Genomic DNA, 20,291 nt, shown 5'->3' on the forward strand with positions numbered 1-20,291 from the left:
CCTAGAGTCAGGAGGACGCAAATTCAAATCCAGGCTCAGACACTTAATAGCTGTGTGACCCTGGGCAAGTCATTTAACCCTATTTGCCTCAGTTCCCTTTTCTGTCAAATGAGCCAGAGAAGGAAATGGCAAACAACTCAAGTATCTTTGCCAAGAAAATCCCAAATGGGTTCACAAAGAGTTGGAGTCAACTGAAACAAGTGAACAACAACAACAAAATTGGAAGGCTTGGGGCACCTAGCAGCTGAATAAAGGGGGTCAGCAAAGGCCTCACGTAGGAGGTAGCATCTGAGCGGAGCTTTGAGGTCAACTATAGTTTCTAAGCAGCAGAGGTCAAAGGGGAGTCCATTCCAGACATGAACAATTAGCCAGTGCCAAGATATGGAGACAGAAGATGGAATGCTGTGGGTGAAATGTGAGAAGGAGCAAGATGTCTGGTTTGGCTAGACCACAAAGTATATGTAGGGGAGTGATGCTTTGTGAAGCTGGAAAGATAAGCTGGAGGAAGGTTGTGAAGGATTTTCAGCATTCAGCAGAGGAGAATTTGCTCTATAGCATACCTGATAAAGTTTGGGGATTCCAAGGAGGAATTTTAGCTCCCAATCTAGCCTATTTTGCTTTTGGATAGTTCTATAGAGGAGAGCAGATTCAACCCACTGGGTCTCTCTGAAGCCAAGCAGAAAATCCCTCTTCTGCTTAACAGGCCTTCAAATACTTGACAACTATTAAGTCCCCCGTTTCCTCTTCTCCAGGATAAAAACCCTGTTTCCTTAATTGATCCTCATCTGGCCTAAGCTTGAGTCCTTTCATCCTAGTTGACTTGTTCTAGATATTCTCCAGCTTATTATCACTATTCTTTCTAAAAAAAAAAGTGGTGCCCGGGACAAAACACAAGACGCCACATGTGCTCTGGCAACAGGACTATGGTGGCCATATTATTCATTAACAGATATTGTGCCTCTCAATGCAGCTTAAGATCTCAATAGCTTTCCTGGCTGCTATATCTCACAGTTGACTCACATTCAGCTTAAAGTCCACTAAAATCCCCAGATCAGACAAGCTGCAATCTTGCTGTGCGCTTATGAAACTGACTTTTCAAATCCAAAATTTCATCCTATTAGATTCAGCCCAATGTCCAAGCCTGTCAGGATCTTTTTTAATATGTTAACTATCCCTCCCAGCTGTGACATCTGCAAATTTGATAAAGATTTCATCTGTGCTTTATTCCAAGTTAAATATTAAATAGCAAAAGGCCAAAAAAAAAAAACTTCCTTTAATCCTCCTGCCTCTTTTATTTCTCTAACTCATCTTTCAGTTATAAAGTCCTTTATTTATATAAAGGACTATATGTTTATATAAAAAATTTATATAAACATGTTTCCACTTTCTTACTACCTAGGGCTCCTTCTTCCAGTGAAACTGCTTTCTTAAAAGGTCACCTGTGACCTCCTAACTACCATATCCAAAGACCTTTTCTCAGATTTTATCACCCTTCATGTTTCTGCAGCTTTCAGGCACATACTCTTCTTTCCTGGCTTCAGAGATGCCATGCATTCCAGGTTCTTCTCCTTTCCTAAACAATCCGGCTCTGATTCCTCTTCTTCCTAGCCCCTTAAATGTAGATGTTCTCCAAGAATCCACACTATACTCTGTGCTTTTACAGTCTGATTCAGTCTCACAGCTTCAGCTACCATCTCTGCGCCAAAATGACTGTGAAATCTTTATCTACTTTTGACCTCCAGACCCACCTTTTCAACTGTCTACAGGCCAACTCCCCCTCGGTGTCTCATCTTTCCCATTCAACCTGTTCCTCCTTCATAATTCACATTTATATCTGCGACACCACCACAGACTAGATTTCCCATGTGCATAATTTTGGCATTGTCTTGGACTCTCACCTCTCATATCTGATGAGTTACAAAGCCCTGACTCCATCTCCACAAAATCTCTCCCATCTATCATCTTCTTTCTTTTCCTACTTCTTTTCCTCTGCCTAGCATTCAAGGCCCTTCACAATCTGATACAACACTCTTAGTCTTATTTCATATTACTGCTCTCCTCCACACAGGCTATGTTCAGCCAAAATGGAAAGCTAGACTCATGAGCTCACAGATTTAAAGCTGAAAAGCACTAAAGACATTATCTAGTTCAAATCCTTCAGTTTACCGATGAGGAAACTGAATCCTGAAGATGTTGAAGACTTACTCAAGGTCACACAGAGTCATAGTGAAATAAGCCAGATTTTAAAGGGCTGAAGAATGAGGAGTCATTAAGAGGTGAAAGCAGTAAATATAGATCACCTTTTTCAAAAAGTTTGACCATTTAAGAGAAGAGGCAGATGGGATACAAGATCAAAGGAGATACTACACACTTATTTTAAGATGTTATTTTGGAAAGTTTATTTAAGCAAAAAAAAAAAATACAATCTAAAATGATAACTGATGGAATGCATTTTAACAATGAATAACAATGTTCATGTGTAGACATCATCATTAGACACATACTACTCTATTGTAATCATACAGAGCCAGTAAAACCAGAGCAAATCACATATTAATACAGCAGATGTCAAATGGGCAATGACATCTGGGATCATATGTATTCTCTTGACAAAGTTAAATGCTTAAAATTCCAATTAGTACTGGCAGCACAACTAGTTAATCTTGGCATATAGTTAATGAGAAACTTCAAAAGCCTGATTTATCTGTGCTTCCCCCAATCATAAAATTAACGACTTACAATTTTTTCTTTGCTCTCCCCAAAACTGACCAAAATAGTGTCTAACTTTTCATTCATTCAACGTTTAACACTCAAACAATTTACAACTTATTTATCTGCAACTCTAAAATGTTCAACCAAACAGTAACCTACATAGCATACAAGCTTCACTCATTCAAGAGATCTCAATGCAATCTTCAGATACATTACTTTAAATTACTAAAATTAACATCTTAAATTTTTTTTTAAAAAAAGAATAATACCAATCCAGGACTTCTTTTACACACACACATACACATACACATATACATACACATACATATACACATACACTTTAAATCGTCAGTCATTTGAAATAGTGAAGAGGACAGCCTAAGGCATAGAAAAGTCTAATGATTCCTAGAATATTTTAGAGAAATCTAATGTTCTTAGTTTCAAGTACTAGGTAACTAAGCAGGCTAACAGTGTTTAGTAGCTGTCCACATGCTGTCTTACTTTAATGATGAGATATGAATCATGTAATTGCCATAACAACTGTTTATATTTAAATATACTCTTGAAATATTTGGGGTTTGAAAAGTTCACTTTAAGATCTTTCAATAAATCCATTTCCTCTTTTCCATGTTCCTACAATCTTATCTTGCTTCCCCATTAATTTGTCCCCTTCATTAAGAAAGGGTTTACTATAAACAAAGGTAATAATTATTTAAGTTCTCAGTAATTCAAATACTTGCCATAGTGCACTGATGGGAGTGGAAGAAGTTGTTTTGTCCAAATTTTTTTTTGATAGAATGAAACTAAAAGCCCAATTTTTTTAAACACTATAATTCTCCATTTGCCCTAAGTCATGGAACACAAGCATGCCCAATGAACTGAAATTAAGGACCAACTAAAGACCGATGAAAAGGCCTGTGGTGGCACATAAAGCAGCTTGCCACACATTACAAACAAGGAATTAGGAAAAATCAGCAGTGTGAAGTACACTTCAAAGAAATGCACAGTCAACAAAAGAATACAAGCTGTACTAGTAGCAAGAGCAAGGGATAACTAACAGATAGTCAACATGTTCCATTTGTATCTTTAAGATGTCAAAAGAAATTGAGGAATGTTCCTAGTGTCCAATTTATGGAGGGTCATGAACAAGAACTGCACTGGATGGGGAGGCATGGAAGATATTTTGTACACAGGAAATACGCGCACGGTTTCCCCAACAGAATATAAACTCCTTGAAGGCAAGTTCCATTTCATTTATCTTTGTTATCTCTAGGTCCTATAACAATGTCTGATAAAGAATAGGCATTGACACTGCTTATTGATTGGCTGATTGACCTGCATTGTTCAAAGGAATGCTCCCATCAATAATAGAGCATATCCATTAGAATACAAAAGAACTACTAAGGTGGTATTATTAACTATTAGAAATACCTGGCTCAGAGTGAGTGTAAATAGCAACTATTTCTGTTCTGGCCAGAAACTCTGAAGGTCTTCCACTCCACTTCTCTCATATTGCATTACAGTATAGTAAAAATATTTCAACTCCAAATGTGAATCAGATTTAAAATGATAATTCCTCATACACATTTTTATAGCTCTCAGTAGTATACATACTATCTTTTGCATGAAAATGTTTCAAATACTTACCTAATGTCTGGAGATCTTATGCTTTTGGTTGTTTTCCATGTCTTTGTGCTATGCTTTTTTTTTTTTCACTGTATCACCTGACTTGATTGGGCTACAGTCTATAACGTTGGAAGATTTTTGTCTGTGCTATGGTAACTGGTAGATATATGACAATTCACAGACTTGGCCTACTAGACCCATTTTTATTACATTTACTTAAATGCACATAAGAGGAATATTTAATTTGAGATTTACTCAGCCCCACATTAACTCATGGATTAATCAATTAATCAACAAGGATATGTGAACAAGTCCTGTGAAAGCGATGGGCAGCTAGGTGGTGCAGTGGATAGAACACCCGCCTTGAACTCAGGAGGAGCTGCATTCAAATCTAGCCACAGACACAAAACACTCACTAGCTGGGTGACCCTGGGCAAGTCACTTAACCACACTGCCTGGCCAAAAAAAGAAAAAAGAAAGTGATGGGTTTATGAAGACCTAAGTGAAATAGTCCATGTTCTCAAGAAGCTTACATTTGGCAAGGAGGGGGAGAAATTATATACATAAATATATGCATGAAACATACATACAAACTAAATACAAGGTGATTTTTAAGGGGAGACTGGGAAGTTGGGCGTGGAGAGACATCAAGAAAGTCTCATGTAAAAGGTGTTCCTTGAACTGAGAGTTGAAAGTAGCTAGGAACTCTAAGAGGCAGGAGTTTGGCAGGAATACATTCCAAACATGGAGGAGAAAGGAGATGGAATATTATAGGTAGTGTGAGAACCAACAAAAAGGCCAGGTTAGATGGAACAGAGAATTTATGAAGGGAAATGATGAATAAGGAAGCTGGAAGGGTAGGTTGGAACTCAACTGTAAAAGACTTTAATGTCAGATGAGTTTTATATTCGATCCTAGAGGCGATAGGCAGTCGTGCACTTTTAGGACAATCAATTTAGAGGAGGGATGCAAGAAGGGAGGGAGTGTATGCTGGGAAACCAATGAGAAAGCCATTGCAATGAGCAAGAGGTGGTAAATACCAGAACTAATGATGTTCATGTAATCAGAGGCGAAGGAAAAAAGCCAAGATATGCTGTGAGAACAGAATCAACAATACTTGGCAACCAAATGGGCAAGGGTTTTATATTCAGTTGGTATAATGTTGCTTAGGAATAGTAATTCACATACAACCCACATAAAAAGAGGTTGCTGTTGTTCAGTCATTTCAGGCATGTCTGACTCTTCATGACCCCATTTGGGGTTAACTTGCAAGAAGTGGTTTGCCATTTCCTTCTCCAGCTCATTTGACAGATGAGGAAACTGAGGCAAACAGGGTCAAGTGACTTACCCAGGATCACAAAGCTAGTAATTGTCTTAAGCCATATTTGAACTCACAAATGAGTCTTCCTGACTCCAAGTCTGGCACTCTATGCACTATGCCACCTAGCTGCCCATATATATATATTATGCACACACACATACATATGTACATAATACATATATACACACACATATAGCACATACATATATAGAATGGATGTGTACATGTGCATGTGTTGTTTTCTATGCATACACAATGCACATATGTGGTTTTATATATATAGCAAAATATAACCATATACATGCGAATATAGCCATGTTTATACCTATATGGTTATATACATGTGTGTATATTCACCTATGTATGTGTGTTATGTGGGTGGGTACATAAGCATACATGTACATGAGTGGTTCCACTGTGTACCTGTATGCAGTGTCTATATATATATATACATATATATGTCTGCTACATGGTTGTACTGTATGCAGTCATGTATGTGTGTATGTGTATGTGCAAGTATATGTATGTGTGTGTCTATTTAGCCACAGCAATTCATTGAGACCATCTAACTAAAAAAAGGTAAAAAGCTGTGCTTCACATCTGTAGAAGGTATAAGGGAAATCAATGATCACTCTGAAGTAGTAACTCCTTCAGGACACACTTGCCATCATACTGTGTATTTGTTAGGGCTGTTCAATAAACATTAAATGAGTCGGGGGTTGTAATACCTTCGTTCTCACCTTCAAATCAATAGTTCAAAAAAAACCCGAATCCATTAAATGGTCATAATCTAAGACTATAGTAGCAATCTAGTCTGCCAATTATGGCCACCTCTCAATTATTGAAAAAGGAATACAAATTTGTCTAAAAGAGAGGTAAGATCATATTAAAGGAACAAACAGAGAAATAGTAGTTGAAAAAAGTTGGCTCTAGTCCAGGCATTGATATTTCTAGAACCTTTTTTAAGCTCAACAAAATTGAACAAGCCATCAATGAGCATCCTCAGAAAAAATCCCCAGGACCAGATGAACTCACAAGTGAATTCTACCAAACATTTAAAGAACAATTAATTCCAATACCACATAAACCATTTGGAAAAACAGGCAAAGGAGTCCAACCAAATTCCTTTTATGATACACACATGGTGCTGATACCTAAACTAGGAAGAGCAAAAACAGGGAAAGAAAACTATTGACTAATTTCCCTAATGAATATTGATGCAAAATTTTTAAATAAAATACTAGCAAGGAGATTACAGCAATATATCACAAGGATTATACTCTATGACCAGGTGGGATTTATACCAGGAATGCAGGACTGGTTCAACATTAGGAAAACCATTCGCATAATTGACTATATCAATAACAAAGCCAACAAATAATACGATTACCTCAATACATGCTGATAAAACTTATGACAAAATACAACACTCACTACAATTAAAAAAATTAGGAATAAACAGTGTTTATAAAAATAAATGGAGTTTTCCTTAAAATATTGAGTAGTAGCTATCTAAAACCATCAGCAAGCATTATTTGTAAGGAGAATAAGATAAAAGCCTTTCCAGTAAGGTCAGGGTGAAGCTAGGATGCCCATTATCTCCATTATTATTCAGTATTGTACTAGAAATGCTAGATATAGCAATAAGAGAAGAAAAAGAAATTGAAATAGAATGGGTAATGAGGAAATGAAACTATCACTCTTTGCAGATGATACGATGGTTTAGATTGATCCTAGAGAATCAACTTTAAAAAAAACTAGTTTTAAATCATTGACTTTAGCAAAGTTGCAGGATATAAAATAAACACACATAAATCATCAGTTTTTCTACATGTTACCAACAAAATCCAGCAACAAGCAATAGAAAGAGAAATTCCATTTAAAATAAAAGTAGACAATATAAAATACTTGAGAGTCTACATGCCAAGACAGACCCAGGAACTATAGGAACAATTCCAAAATGCTATTCACACAAATAAAGTCAGATCTAAACAACTGGAAAATATTAATTGTTCATGGATAGGTTGAGCCAAAAATCACAATTCTACCTATATTAATTTACTTCTTCAGTGCCACACCAAATTACAAAAAAAATTATTTTAAAGAGCTAGAAAAAATAATGAAATTTATCTAGAAAGACAAAAGGTCAGGAATATAAAGGGAATCAATGAAAAAAAAAATGTGAAGGAAGGTGGCTTAGCCATTCCAGATCTCAAACTGCATTTTGAAGTGGTTATCATCAAAATACTTTGGTACTGACTAAGAAATAAAGTGGTGCATCAGTGTAATAGAATAGGTACACAATGCACAGTAGTAAGTATCCATAGTAATCTAGTGTTTGATAAACCCAAAAATCAAGCTTTTCGGACAAGAACTCACTATTTGATGAAAATTGAAATTAGTTTGGCAGAAACGAGGTACAGACCAACCTTCCTCAAGACATAACAAAATAAGGTCAAAATGGGTACATGATTTAGAAATAAAGGGTGATATCATAAGCAAATCAGGGAAGCATGTAGTCAAGTCAAATCTATGGATAAGGAAGAATTTATGACCAGACAAGAGACAGAAAATATTACAAGATGTAAAACGGATAATTTTGATTACATAAAATTAAAGAAGGTTTTGCATAAATAAAATTAATGCAACTAAGATTAAAATGGTAAGAGGGGGAGAATTTTAAAATAAGTTTCTCTGATAAAGGCCTCACTTCTCAAATATATAGAGAACTGAGTGAAATATATAAGAATATAATCCATTCTCCAAATGGTAAATGATCAAAAGATATGAACAGGCAATTTTCAGAGGAAGAAATCACTGCTATCTATAATCACATGAAAAAATGTCTTAAATCACTATTGATTAGAGAAATGCAAATTAAAACAACACTGAGGTACTACCTCACACCTATTAGATTGACTAATGTGACAGAAAAGAAAAATTACAAATGCTGGAGATGTAGGAAAATTGAGATGCTAATGCACTGCTGGTAGAGTTGTAAAATGATCCAATCGTTCTGGAGAGCAATTTGGAACGATGCCCAAAACGCTACAAAAACTGTGCTACAAAAGGCTAGACCCAGCAAAATACACTACTACGGCTGTATCTCAAAGAGATCCAAAAAACAGGGAAAAAGGCCTAAATGTACAAAAATATTTATAGCAACTTTGTGGTAGTAAAATCTCTAGGGCGGAGGGGGAGAGAAGAAAAAAAAGAAATTTATATAACTTATTTGTATATTTAAAAGGAATAGCAAGCTGTACATAGACGTGCAGTTTCACGTGCAATCATCTTTTTTATTATACTATGTTGTGGAAATGCTTCTTTTATTCCATAAATTAAAAATAATTTTTTTTTAAAATAAAGAATTGGAAATTAAGGGGATCCCCATCAATTGGGGAATGGCTGAACAGGTGGTATATGATTGTGATGGAATATTATTGTGCTATAAGAAATGACAAGCAGAATACTTTCAGAAAAACCTGGAAAGACTTACATGAACTGATGCAAAGAAAAGTGAGCAGAACCAGGAGAACACTGTACACAGTAATAGCAATGTTTTTATGATAAACTGTGAATGACTTAGCTATTGTCAGCAATATAATGATCTAAAACAATTCCAAAAGATTCATGATGAAAAATGCTATCCAACCCACAGAGAAAGAACTAACGTAGTCTGAATAAAGACTGAAGCACACTTTTTAAACTTTATTTTTCTTGGGGTTTTTTTTTATTTTTGTTTTCTTTCACAAAGTGACTAATATGTAAATATGTTTTACATGACTGCACGTGTATAACCTATGTCAAATTGTGTGCTTTCTCAAGGAGGGGGCAAGGTAGGAAAGAAGGGAGAGAATTTGGAACTCAAAATTTTAAAAAAAGTTAAAATTTTTTACATAATTGCAAAAAATAAAATATCTAAAAGTTAAAAAAAAAAAAGTTAGAGAACATTCACAGAAAAGCAACCAGGATGGAAAGAGATACAACAGGATTAGTTGAGGGAAACTGAGGATGTTGAGCCCAGAGAAAGAAAAAACTTAGGAAGGGATAGAAAAATTATTTTCAAGTATTTGAAGGGTTATCAGGCATTAGAGGGAACAGCCTTGTCCTGCTTGGCCCCCCGGGGGAGGGGGCAGGATTAAGAGATATGAATCAAAATGTCAAAGAAGCAGATTTATATATATGGTTTAATATAAGGAAACCTTCACCAGAGCTATCCAAAAGTAGAATGGGTTGCCTCAGGTACTAGTGAGCTCCCTCTAAGTAAAAGTCTACAGGTTGTGGGTAGTTTGTCCCTCGTTCTTGAAGAGGACCGTGACATCAGGGAGATGATGACATGCAAAGTAAAGGCTAGAGGTTCTCTCAGAGGCTTGTGGGGGAAATTCCTGGATAGCACAAGCTTGACCAAGTCACTCTTCTGCTCAAAAGGTTCTAATAGCTCTATTGCTTCTATGATAAAATACAAACTCTTCTGGCATTCAAATTCCTTCACAGACTGGCTCCTATCTTTCCATTACCCACCTTTTTATCACTGTACGATCCAGACAAAATGGTCTACTTAAATTATTCCTTATACACAACATCCTAGCTGTCATTTCTGGGCCTTTGCATAGCTGTATACCTGAAGGGCACTCCTTCCTTACCTTTGCCTCTTATAAAAGTATTGCCTCAGACAAAGTGAGGCCTGGGAAAGACCTTAGCTTAAAAAGGCCAAGGTCTCCCACTGCATCCAGGGCCACTGGCCAGTTGTCCTAATCTATTTCTTGCCACTGGACTCCAACGACTCTGAAGTGGGAGAGTAAGGCTGATGACTTTGCACAGCCCTGTCTCACTCAAATCCAATTCACTTGCAAGTCAAGATATCACTCTCCTGATGTCACTGGTTCTCTTCAAGAACTAAGAATCAACACAATAACAATTTGTGAAAAAAGCCATGAGTGGAACAACAGACACTAATAAGTGAATGTCTGACAGCTCCTTAACCAACCCATAAGGTCACAGATCTAAAAATGGGAGACTTTAAAGGTCCTCTATTCCAACCTCTTCATTTTACAGACAAGGAAACTGAGGCACAAAAGACTTGCCCAAGGTCACACAGGCAGTAAGAGAAAGAGTAGGGATATAAACTGAAGACTTCAAATTCGGGACTCTTTTCACTACACTATTCCAAGTTGTGCTCAAGTTTTTCAAAGACTATATTCAGTGATTCAAAGGAATCTCTAATTGGTAGAATTTCAGGCAGCACACCAAAACATCTATAGTGTGGCAGAAGTTTTCCAAAGAGGGAGTGTTGACAGACAGGCTTGCCTTTCAGTGGTGGGGTTAGGGAGATTGGAGGGGGAGATGTTAGTTGTGTCAAGCTACTCCTGTTTTATACAGCTTTTTTTCTTTCTTCCCTTTCCTAACACAAAGATTATCTAAAAGCCTTAATTATTTTTTTTTCAAAGATATAAAAAATGGGTGTTTGGGGAAAGGAGGGGGGAAGAGAAGAAGAGGCAGCAGCTAGGTGGTAAAGTGGGAAAAGCAATGGACTTGAAGTCAGTAAGATCTGAGTTCAAATCATGCCTTAGACACTTACTACACACAGACAAATCACTTCACCATTCTAAGCTTCAGTTATAAACTGAGGTTAATATTAACACCTACCTCACAGGATTTCTGTGAGGGTCAAAGGAAGTAAAACACTTTACAAACTTCAAAGCCTTTATATAGAGTTGACTGTAGGTCATAAATTGAAGATTACCCACATTGTCTGTTTTTCTGATTTTCCTTTACAGGGCCTAGTAGTGTTCTATACACACTCAGCAGGCACTCTGACAAACTCAGTAGGCACACTGACGTGGATACAGCCATCTTACATTATACCCCAATGAGTACATTGTACCGCATTCCCCTGTGCACCAATGAAGTATATAATGGCTTTTACCAAAGTATATAATATATATAATGTACACATTATATACACAATATATACATATATACACAATGTATATAAAGTATATAGTGGCTCATTTCATTAGCACCTTGGTACTATGGCTTAATCCCCAAGTGATGCTCTGTAATATTTGTTTTAGCTAAAATTTCACTGCCATTCATATCATGTAACAATACAACTGGCCCTGAATGTGTGACCATTCATTCTGGGATTTCAAAATTAAAAAAAAACAAAACAAACAAACAGCAGACCACTTCTAAGAGAATTAAAATATCCCTTTCTGGTTCTGAATCAAATGTTATACAATGATGGCATAAAATAGCCATCATGGAGAAGGAAGTTCCATTTTCTTAGAAACACGTGCAAATTCAAACGTTTCTTTGTCAAGAGACCTTCCAAAAGCAAAACTTGTATTTCTGCCACCTCTGCTTCCCCTTTCTGGCTCAAGCCTCTGGCAAACCTGAGTGATAACTGGCAGTTAGCAGGCAAAGTTCTAGCTTAAACAATAAACAGCAAATGTAGCAGAAAAACTTCTTTTTCCCTAACGGCTGCTACCCAAAAGTTGGGCAGAGATAATAAGCCAGCTGGCATATATCAACAGAAAGCTCCTTTCTTCTCTTCCCCCATCTCTCTGTAAACTAAACCTCAAGTCACTAAGTCAACCAGCACTTAATAAGCGCCTCTTGTATGCCAGGCAGTAATGTGGGCTTTAGTCATTCTCAAGTCCTCAGTTTCCTCATCTGTCAAATGAACTGGAGAAGGAAACGGTAAACCACTCCACTGTCTTTGCCACGAAAATCCCAAATGGGGTCAGAGTCAGATAAGACTAAAAACAACTGAACACCACCACCACCAGAGTAGGCCATTAAACCCTTCTTTTCAACCCCTCCCTGGCAAACTGTGTATTCATACTTTAATCACTTTGGTTTCAGCATTTCTTTACCAAAGGATATTATAAAAGTCTGTATCTGAACTTCTCAGAATACTCAAACAAATCTGTTATCTTATTGACGTCATTATTCCTTCCAGTAATACAACTCACAATCCATTCATGCTTGCCCATCAATGAACAATAAGCATTTATTAAGCACCTACTATGTGCCAGGCACAGTGTTAAGCATAACAAAGAAGGGAAAAAAGGACACGTGGTCTGAAGGAACTCACAGAGATTCCTAGAAGAGATCCATAATCAGTCACAACTTTGGCCAAAGCAACTAAACAGAAAAAGCCAGTTGGATAAAAGCAAGTCTACTGTCCAGCAAGGTAGAGCCAAGGGGCCAGAGCAGGAAGAAGCAAAGCCATGAACTCCCCCTCCCCACAGACTCCTCCAAATAGACCTAGAAAATGCACCAAACTGAATCCTGATGGGGAAATCTAAGAAAAAGTCGCAATTAATCATTTTTCTAGCCCCAGCTGACATACAGAGAAAGACGGAGAGATCTATGGACGCTAGGGGATGGTATTTGGCCAGGAGTGCCGCATATGGAGAGACTGTGCCCCACAGTAAAGGGAAGTCCCAGACCCATATCAAGCCACATCGATTGGAACAATTACCAACTGGCAGCTGTGTCACCTACTAGCCAATTTCAGGTCACAGATCCAGGACAGAATGAGGAAGGGACATGTTGTGGGATGACATTCCAGTAGATAATGCTGAAAGGCCCTGGGCACTGTACCGAGAAAGGGAGCAAGTTCAGAAGCAAAGCAGCAGCTGTGTGGCTCAGATCCCAGGAACAGAGCTGGGTCTTGGTTCCAGCTTCTAGCCCGATCTGAAGCCTGCAGAAGAATAACCAGGGCAGGAATCCCAGACCGAAGTGAAGCCTGTGGTTCTGTCACTTGGAACCGGCGGAACTTTCCACTTGGCTGACAGAGACTGGGTCCAACAGCAGCCAACTGTTGCTCAGATCCAAACCGAGGTCAGTAACTTGCAGAGCTCAGACCAGGATGACACTGATCAGACTTTACTCTGGATCAGACCACCATGAGAGCACTGAAATCTTGCAGCGTCCCAGCCTGAACTGTCCCAGAGATCCTGGAATAATCAGAATGAAGCCAATGACATCATGAGACAAAAAAGAAATCTAGAACCAGAGCGCAAAGTAGAAATAAACAGAATCCACCATCCACTTTCTGAAAGAAACCCCAAAATAAAAACTCCTAGGAACAGGATAGCCAAAATCCATAATTTCCAGATTGAAGAAAAATAGAGCAAGCAGCCAGAAGGAAAAAAATCCAGGTGCTGAGGTGACCCAGTCAGAATCACATACAACTCAGCAGCCACTAGCAGAATGCAGGGTATACAAAAGGCCAGAAGGCAAATGATATAGACTTACAGCCAAGAATAACTTAGCCCACAAAACTTAGTATAATCCTATAGGGGAAAAAAATGTACCTTTAATGAAACAGAGGACTTCCAAGCATTCCTAATGAGAAGACCAGAACTCTACAGAAACTCTGAAGTTTAAACATAGGAGTTAAGACATAAAAATGTAAGCAACAAAAAAAATCAATAATAAAGGACCAAACGAGGATAAACTCCTTTACGTGAGAATATGGGTAGATGATACATGTGGCCCCTCTGAACCAGATTATCATCAGGGGTCATGGGGGGGGAGGGTCTATTAGACAAGTCTACTAGTGGTTCTGTTATGTCTTAATGATCTTAAGAGAAGAATGGAAAAAGAAGGGAAGAAGAATATACTGACTAGGAGTGAGGGAAGAAAAACGAAGGTTAGTGAAAATTTATCTCAAATAATCAGGGTAAGTAAGTAGACATCTATACAAAGAGGAGGGGGGGAAGGGAACAGCTGACGTTTGAAGATCACTCTCATTTAACTGGCTGAAGGAAGAATACACACACACACACACACACACACACACAGAGTTGGATAGAGAAGTACATTTCACTCAAAAAGGGAAAGAGAAGGAAAGGTAAGAAGGAGCAAAAGGGAATAAGAGGGAAGGCAAGTAAGCTAAGGATGAGTCCTAAGCAAAACAAACTCAAAGTATGTACAAAAATATTAATAGCTCTTTTTGGTTTGGCAAAAAAATGGGGGAACCCATATATGGAGAACGCCTGAACAAGTTATGGTATATAACTTGAATGGAATACAATTGTGGTATACAAAATGACAAAGGGGATAGTTTCAAAGAAATCTGGGAAAACTTGAACTGACACAGAATGAAATGAACAGAATCAGGAGAACAATTTATACTCTGTGTGTGTGTGTGTGTGTGTGTGTGTGTGTGTGATAGAGAGATAGCATGCATAGCAAAGAACTAGCCTCAGAGCCAGAAAAATCTGGGTTCAAGTCCCAGCTCTAACACATATTTGTATGTGTGTGACTGTGGGTAAGTCACTTAATTTCTCAATGGCAACCCTCTAAGAATATATGTTGAAGAGAAAGTAACCACCTGTTTGGTACAAGAAGTTCCTCACCAGGAAATCAAAGATGTGGTGTGCCTCTCCCCTATTCTTTGTCACAGATAATTCATAAAAGTCATCCCACAGTCATAGATGCCCATTTTGTAACAAAAAGCAATGGGCAGATGTGTAAAAAAAGACTATATTAACCTTATAAAAGAAAATGGACATCAGTGCAAGATTTGAAAAGGACAAGAAAAGAAAACAGAGATGATCACTCATCTGGACTCTAAAAGAACAGCTGTTCAAATTCTTTACAGATTCTTTACAGTCATCCAAACAAGTAAAACAATGCAACGGGATGCATTTACCTAAGTCTGAAGAAATAGGAATGGCTCTTGGTGCCAAGATTCAAGCATGTCCCTATCTCTGGCTCAATGATGAATGAAAAGCAAAAAGAACAGTTTCCAAAAGATTTGCCAGCAACAAATGACCACATAACCTGTTTCAAATGACTAACAGTAAGAGAAACGTACATTAAAACAACTCAGAAGTTTCACCGTACTCCATGTATATTTGCAAAGATGGGGGGTGGAGCATGGGGAGAACAGTCTATGCAGGAGGGGCCCTGGAGAAAGAAGGCAAACTATTTTTACTTAATTGTTTTTTCCTTTTATCTTGAAAGAAGGTTCAATCTGGGGGGCAGTTAGGTGGCACAGTGGACAGAGCACCAGCCCTGGAGACAGAAGGACTTGAGTTCAAATCTGGCCTCAGACACTTGACACTTACTAGCTGTGTGACCCTGGGCAAGTCACTTAACCCCAATTGCCTTACCCCCCCCAAAAAAAGGAGGTTCAATCTGGAGAGAGCTAAGTAAGAAATAATTTGGTTATAAAAATCAAAAGACATTGCTAAACTTTTTTTAGAAGAAAACAAAATGAAGATCCCACAGAACAAGTGATTAAAGACACCTCCCTCACAGCAGAGCAGGGAGGACCACAACAGCAGAACACTGTCTATGACATCAGATATGGACTCCATAGCCAGTAGCTGATGCTGCTTAGTTGTTTTCTATGTCCCAAGGGAGGTTTCTATATGGAGGAAAGGGTGCAGTGGGAAACAACAGTGATGAAAAGACAAAAGGACTCTATAAAATGCACTTAAAATTATTTAAATCAAATTTCCCTGGGCATGAGCTGTCCTTAATGAACAAAGCTGACTTTGATGCTGATTTTTGGTAATCACTGTTTCCTCTTCTAAAGGCTCACCAATCTTTAAAAAGGTGTTGTAGGATTTTGCCAGAGATAATTCCAACTTGCTAGCCCACACTTTTGAGAATCTACCTTCCTCTCTTTATTGAAAAGTGGAGGGGCAGCTATGTAGTACAGTGGATAGAGCACCAGCTCTGAAGTCAGGAGGACCTGAGTTCAAATCCAACCTCAGACCAGACCCTGGGCAACTCACTTAACCCCAACTGCCTAAAAAAAAAAAAAAAAAAAAAAAAAAAAAGTGGACTATGTCTTTCTCCAGGCTAAGGAGTTTCCCAGTCTCAATTACCTTTCAATGGTCATAGCTATCCTTCCTTTCAGTATCCAGGGATGTTGGTTTCAGGGTACCACAAAATTCAATGAGTCATCTGTGTAACGCAGCAGCCACAAAAGGATGCTTCAGCTAGATGGCAACCCAGAAGGAGGAGGAGGATGGTGAAAAACTTTGGAATCATGCCACAGGAGGACTCATTAAAGCAGGAGAGGGGGAGGATTAGCCTAGAGGTGAAAAGACTTGGGGGTAAGAGGATGACAAATCCCAAGAGGCAGAAAGAAAAACTTTCTAACAATTAGAAGTGTGTAAAAAGAGAAATGGCAGCCTTGGTGGGGACAGTCTTCAGGGGGAGGCCTGATGACCACTTGCTGACAATATTGACAATTCCTTGTTCAGGTATAAATCGAGCCTGATGACCTTTGAAGTCTCAACTGAATTGGATTCAAGGATAAGTGAATGAGCAAACAAATCTGACCAGAACAGAAAAAAGGCCAAGACTGGAAAGGTAGTTAGGGGCCAGATTAAGAAAAACCTAGAATCCTGCACTCAAAGAGTCTGCAAGTTATCTTTTAAGTAATGAGTAAAATCCACAGCCATGCTACCCTTTGTCTTAGGAAAATTAAACTGCTGCTAGTACAAAAAAGACTGGAGAAGCAGAAACTAAAGGCAAAATGACCAATCAGTCCAAGCATGAGATTCAATACAATATTCCACACCTACTTCCCAGGATTCCTGTGAGGATCATAGGAGATTATATGTAAATAGCATTTCACAAACATTAAAACGCTATACAAAGTCACATTTTTTAAAAATTATTGTTACCTGTGGTCTGACCAGGATTATATATAAGCTTCCTAATCTTGGACACTCTGCCTCTATTAACACAGCAATGCCCATGATGACAGGACAAGCTAATATAGGAAGGGGCTAATTCCAGAGGGAATTTACATTTGTGGTGTAAGCACTTCAGGGTTTACACAGCACTTTCCTCATAACAACGTTGTGCAAATATTAGTCTCAATTTTACAGTCAAAGTTTAAGTTAAGAAGTTTGTCCAAAGTCACTCACAGCTAGTAAATGGCTGTGGTGGGCTTCAAACCAAGATCTTCAGACTCCAAATTCAACGCTCTTTTCACTACTATACAGAAAAGGAAAAATCAACAGAACTTGGTAATGGATTGGATGCCCAGTGAGGAGACACAGACAAGTCTGATACACATTTAATAACTGCTTCATGAGACTATAGATAACTGCTAAATTGAAGCCTATAGACTAAGTGTTACAGGAGTTCAAAGATTAATAAAGGAGAAATTAATGAGGGTTTAGAGTAGCTGGGGAAGTTTCTTTAAGAACTTTTAAGAACTAGAGCTCAGGCTCAGATAAGGGAAAAGACTGGAATAAATAAGTAAAGAGAGATCCTAATACAAGGGCAATATAAGCAAAGGCATGCAGTGTTTCTTTCTGAGCAAAGGCACACAGTGTTTCTAAGAAAAGGAAAGGGTACCTATTGAGAGTAGCATGAAAAAATATTGGATCAATAGGGGTAGAGTCTGATTATCAAGGACCCTAAAAGTGAGGTGTAGGACTTTAACAGATCCCTTTTTTCTACCCCTATCAAGTCTAAAGGTTAAGGGACAGAGAAGTAAGCTGATTTTTAAAAAATGGTTAAAGATTATTAATCTGACAATAATATGCAGAAGGGACTGGAGCAGTGACATCCTGGAAAAGGAAGAGAGTGCAGCAATCTCTCAGGCCCAGAGTAAAGGAAGGGTTGGTTGCAATTAAAGCAGAAAGCAAAAAATTCGAGAAGAGAAGACATTTTCCATGGAAGAACTGATAGGACATCAAAGGGGAAAGTCTCAGTTTGATAAATTGAGTCACAACAGAAAAGACAGTAGGTTTAGTTTTTAACATTTGAATTAAAGGTGAAAAGCCACCCAAGCAGATTAAGGTAGAGATTTAGAAGTCATTGACAAGGAAAGGATAGTTGAGACTGTGAGATCGAGAAGCCTGCCAAGGCAAGAGAACCAAGGATTGGGCCTTGAAGAATATCTTTCGTTAGGGAATAGAAGAACAAAATGGAAAAGGACCAGGGAATTGGGAGGGGAACAAAAATAGTACTATAATGTGCCAGAGAAGTCCAGAATTTAAGGGAGAGTAGTGTCCAATAGAGTGGGAGTAGTTAGTATTTAAAGCAGTATACATCAGAGAATAAAGAACAGGTCACTGGATTGATTAAAGAAGAAACAGTTACCCCTTTGACACAGTCGTTTTTGGTGGAGTGGTAGTGAAACAGAGGGAGCTGTGAGGTGGTTCAGAAGAAATAGAAGGAGACAGAAAATGTGGCCCATTCAGGCAATGTAAAGAAAAAAGTAAATATTGTGAGAGATAGGTGAACTTGAAGAGGATCCTCATTCTAATGAATGCCATATGACCACAATAGCGTTACACCACATCATTATTAATTAATCAAATTAAATTCCTGGTAGAAAATATAACAACTTTTTTTTTTTAATCAAGTAAGCAAAAAGAAACATGCTTCTCAAAACCATGCATCACTTTGCTTAACTAAACCAGGACTGAATGGCTATATAGGTGAAAATGCTAATAACATCACATTTTATCCCAATTCATGGAAGAAACTTATAATCCGAATGAAATCTTAGCACAATACTCTATTTATTTTAGAAATATGGCAAGAGCTCTAAGATAACAAGGAAATGGATTCAATTTAGTGAGAGTAAATTTACTAGACAGGTCTAACCGCATTTGTCTTAAAAACTAATCCTCCAAGATCTCATTGTACCTGTTCTATGAACTTCTTGTACAGTGGGGTAGACTGGATGTCTACAGTATTTACATGCTTCCAATGAAAAGAAATATAGGTTTGTAGTTTTTCTGAAAGAAAAGTTTTCTGAAGCTAGGAGGTAGTATAATTTAAGGATTGGAATGTTAGATTAAGAATTTAGGAATTCAGTTAATATGCTAGGTTTGCCAAGTCTCTCTCAAGAAGCACCTAATACCCAACTTGTAAATTTGAGTCTCAAGGATTTATTTGATTATCAGAGGACGTATGAAACATTTTGTATTCCAGTCCCTTACCCCTTTTCCCAGGACATTATCGGATCTTGAAACTTCAATGTTTCTGAATAACAAAAATAGGAACTCAGGACCCCAAGGCATAAGGTATAGAGATTACAGAAAGTAGAATCAGGAAGACCTAGGTTCAAATCTTGCCAGAAACATTTCCTATCTGTTTGACCCTGGGCCCACAGTTTCTTTATCTATAAAAAGAGCATGATAATAGCATTTGCAAACCATAAGAATGCTAGCTGTTATCATTATTTTTTATTATTATTACCTACTTAAAAGCACTGTCAGATAAAGCTCTTCACAAACGTTAATCTAAATCAGAGGTGGAGAACGTGCAGCCCTTTGAGGCCAAAGGTGGCCTTTCTAGATCCTTAAATGGAGCCTTTTGATTGAATTCAATTGGATTAAATGTTTTGCCCACTACAAAAATTTCCATTTTCAACTCTTTATGAACCACTTTCTGTATCTATGCTTCTGTGAGAAGTTTTTGATCAAGCTTGTACGTCCCTTAGAGTTTATGTACAGAATATATTTATGGTATAGTACAGACTATAAACAACAGCTCTATTTTAGTCTTCCATAACTCTGGGTCTCCATTTCCTTCCCTGTAAAATGGGAAAAATAGTTGAACTAAATGATCTCTAAAGCCCTCTTCACTTCTAATTGTAATTAGCTCTACAAGCAAATACTTGCAGACG

General features: G+C 37.8%; 1 protein-coding gene across 1 annotated transcript in view; it reads right to left on the reverse strand.

Annotated features, from left to right (window-relative positions):
* Positions 1-20,291, reverse strand: part of WWC2 (WW and C2 domain containing 2) — a 242,101-nt gene that overhangs the window by 197,135 nt on the left and 24,675 nt on the right. The gene's annotated exons all lie outside the window — the stretch shown is intronic.

Source organism: Vombatus ursinus, unplaced genomic scaffold (assembly GCF_900497805.2).
Source record: "Vombatus ursinus unplaced genomic scaffold, bare-nosed wombat genome assembly UNPS02014821.1, whole genome shotgun sequence".
NCBI classification, from domain to species: Eukaryota; Metazoa; Chordata; class Mammalia; order Diprotodontia; family Vombatidae; genus Vombatus; species Vombatus ursinus.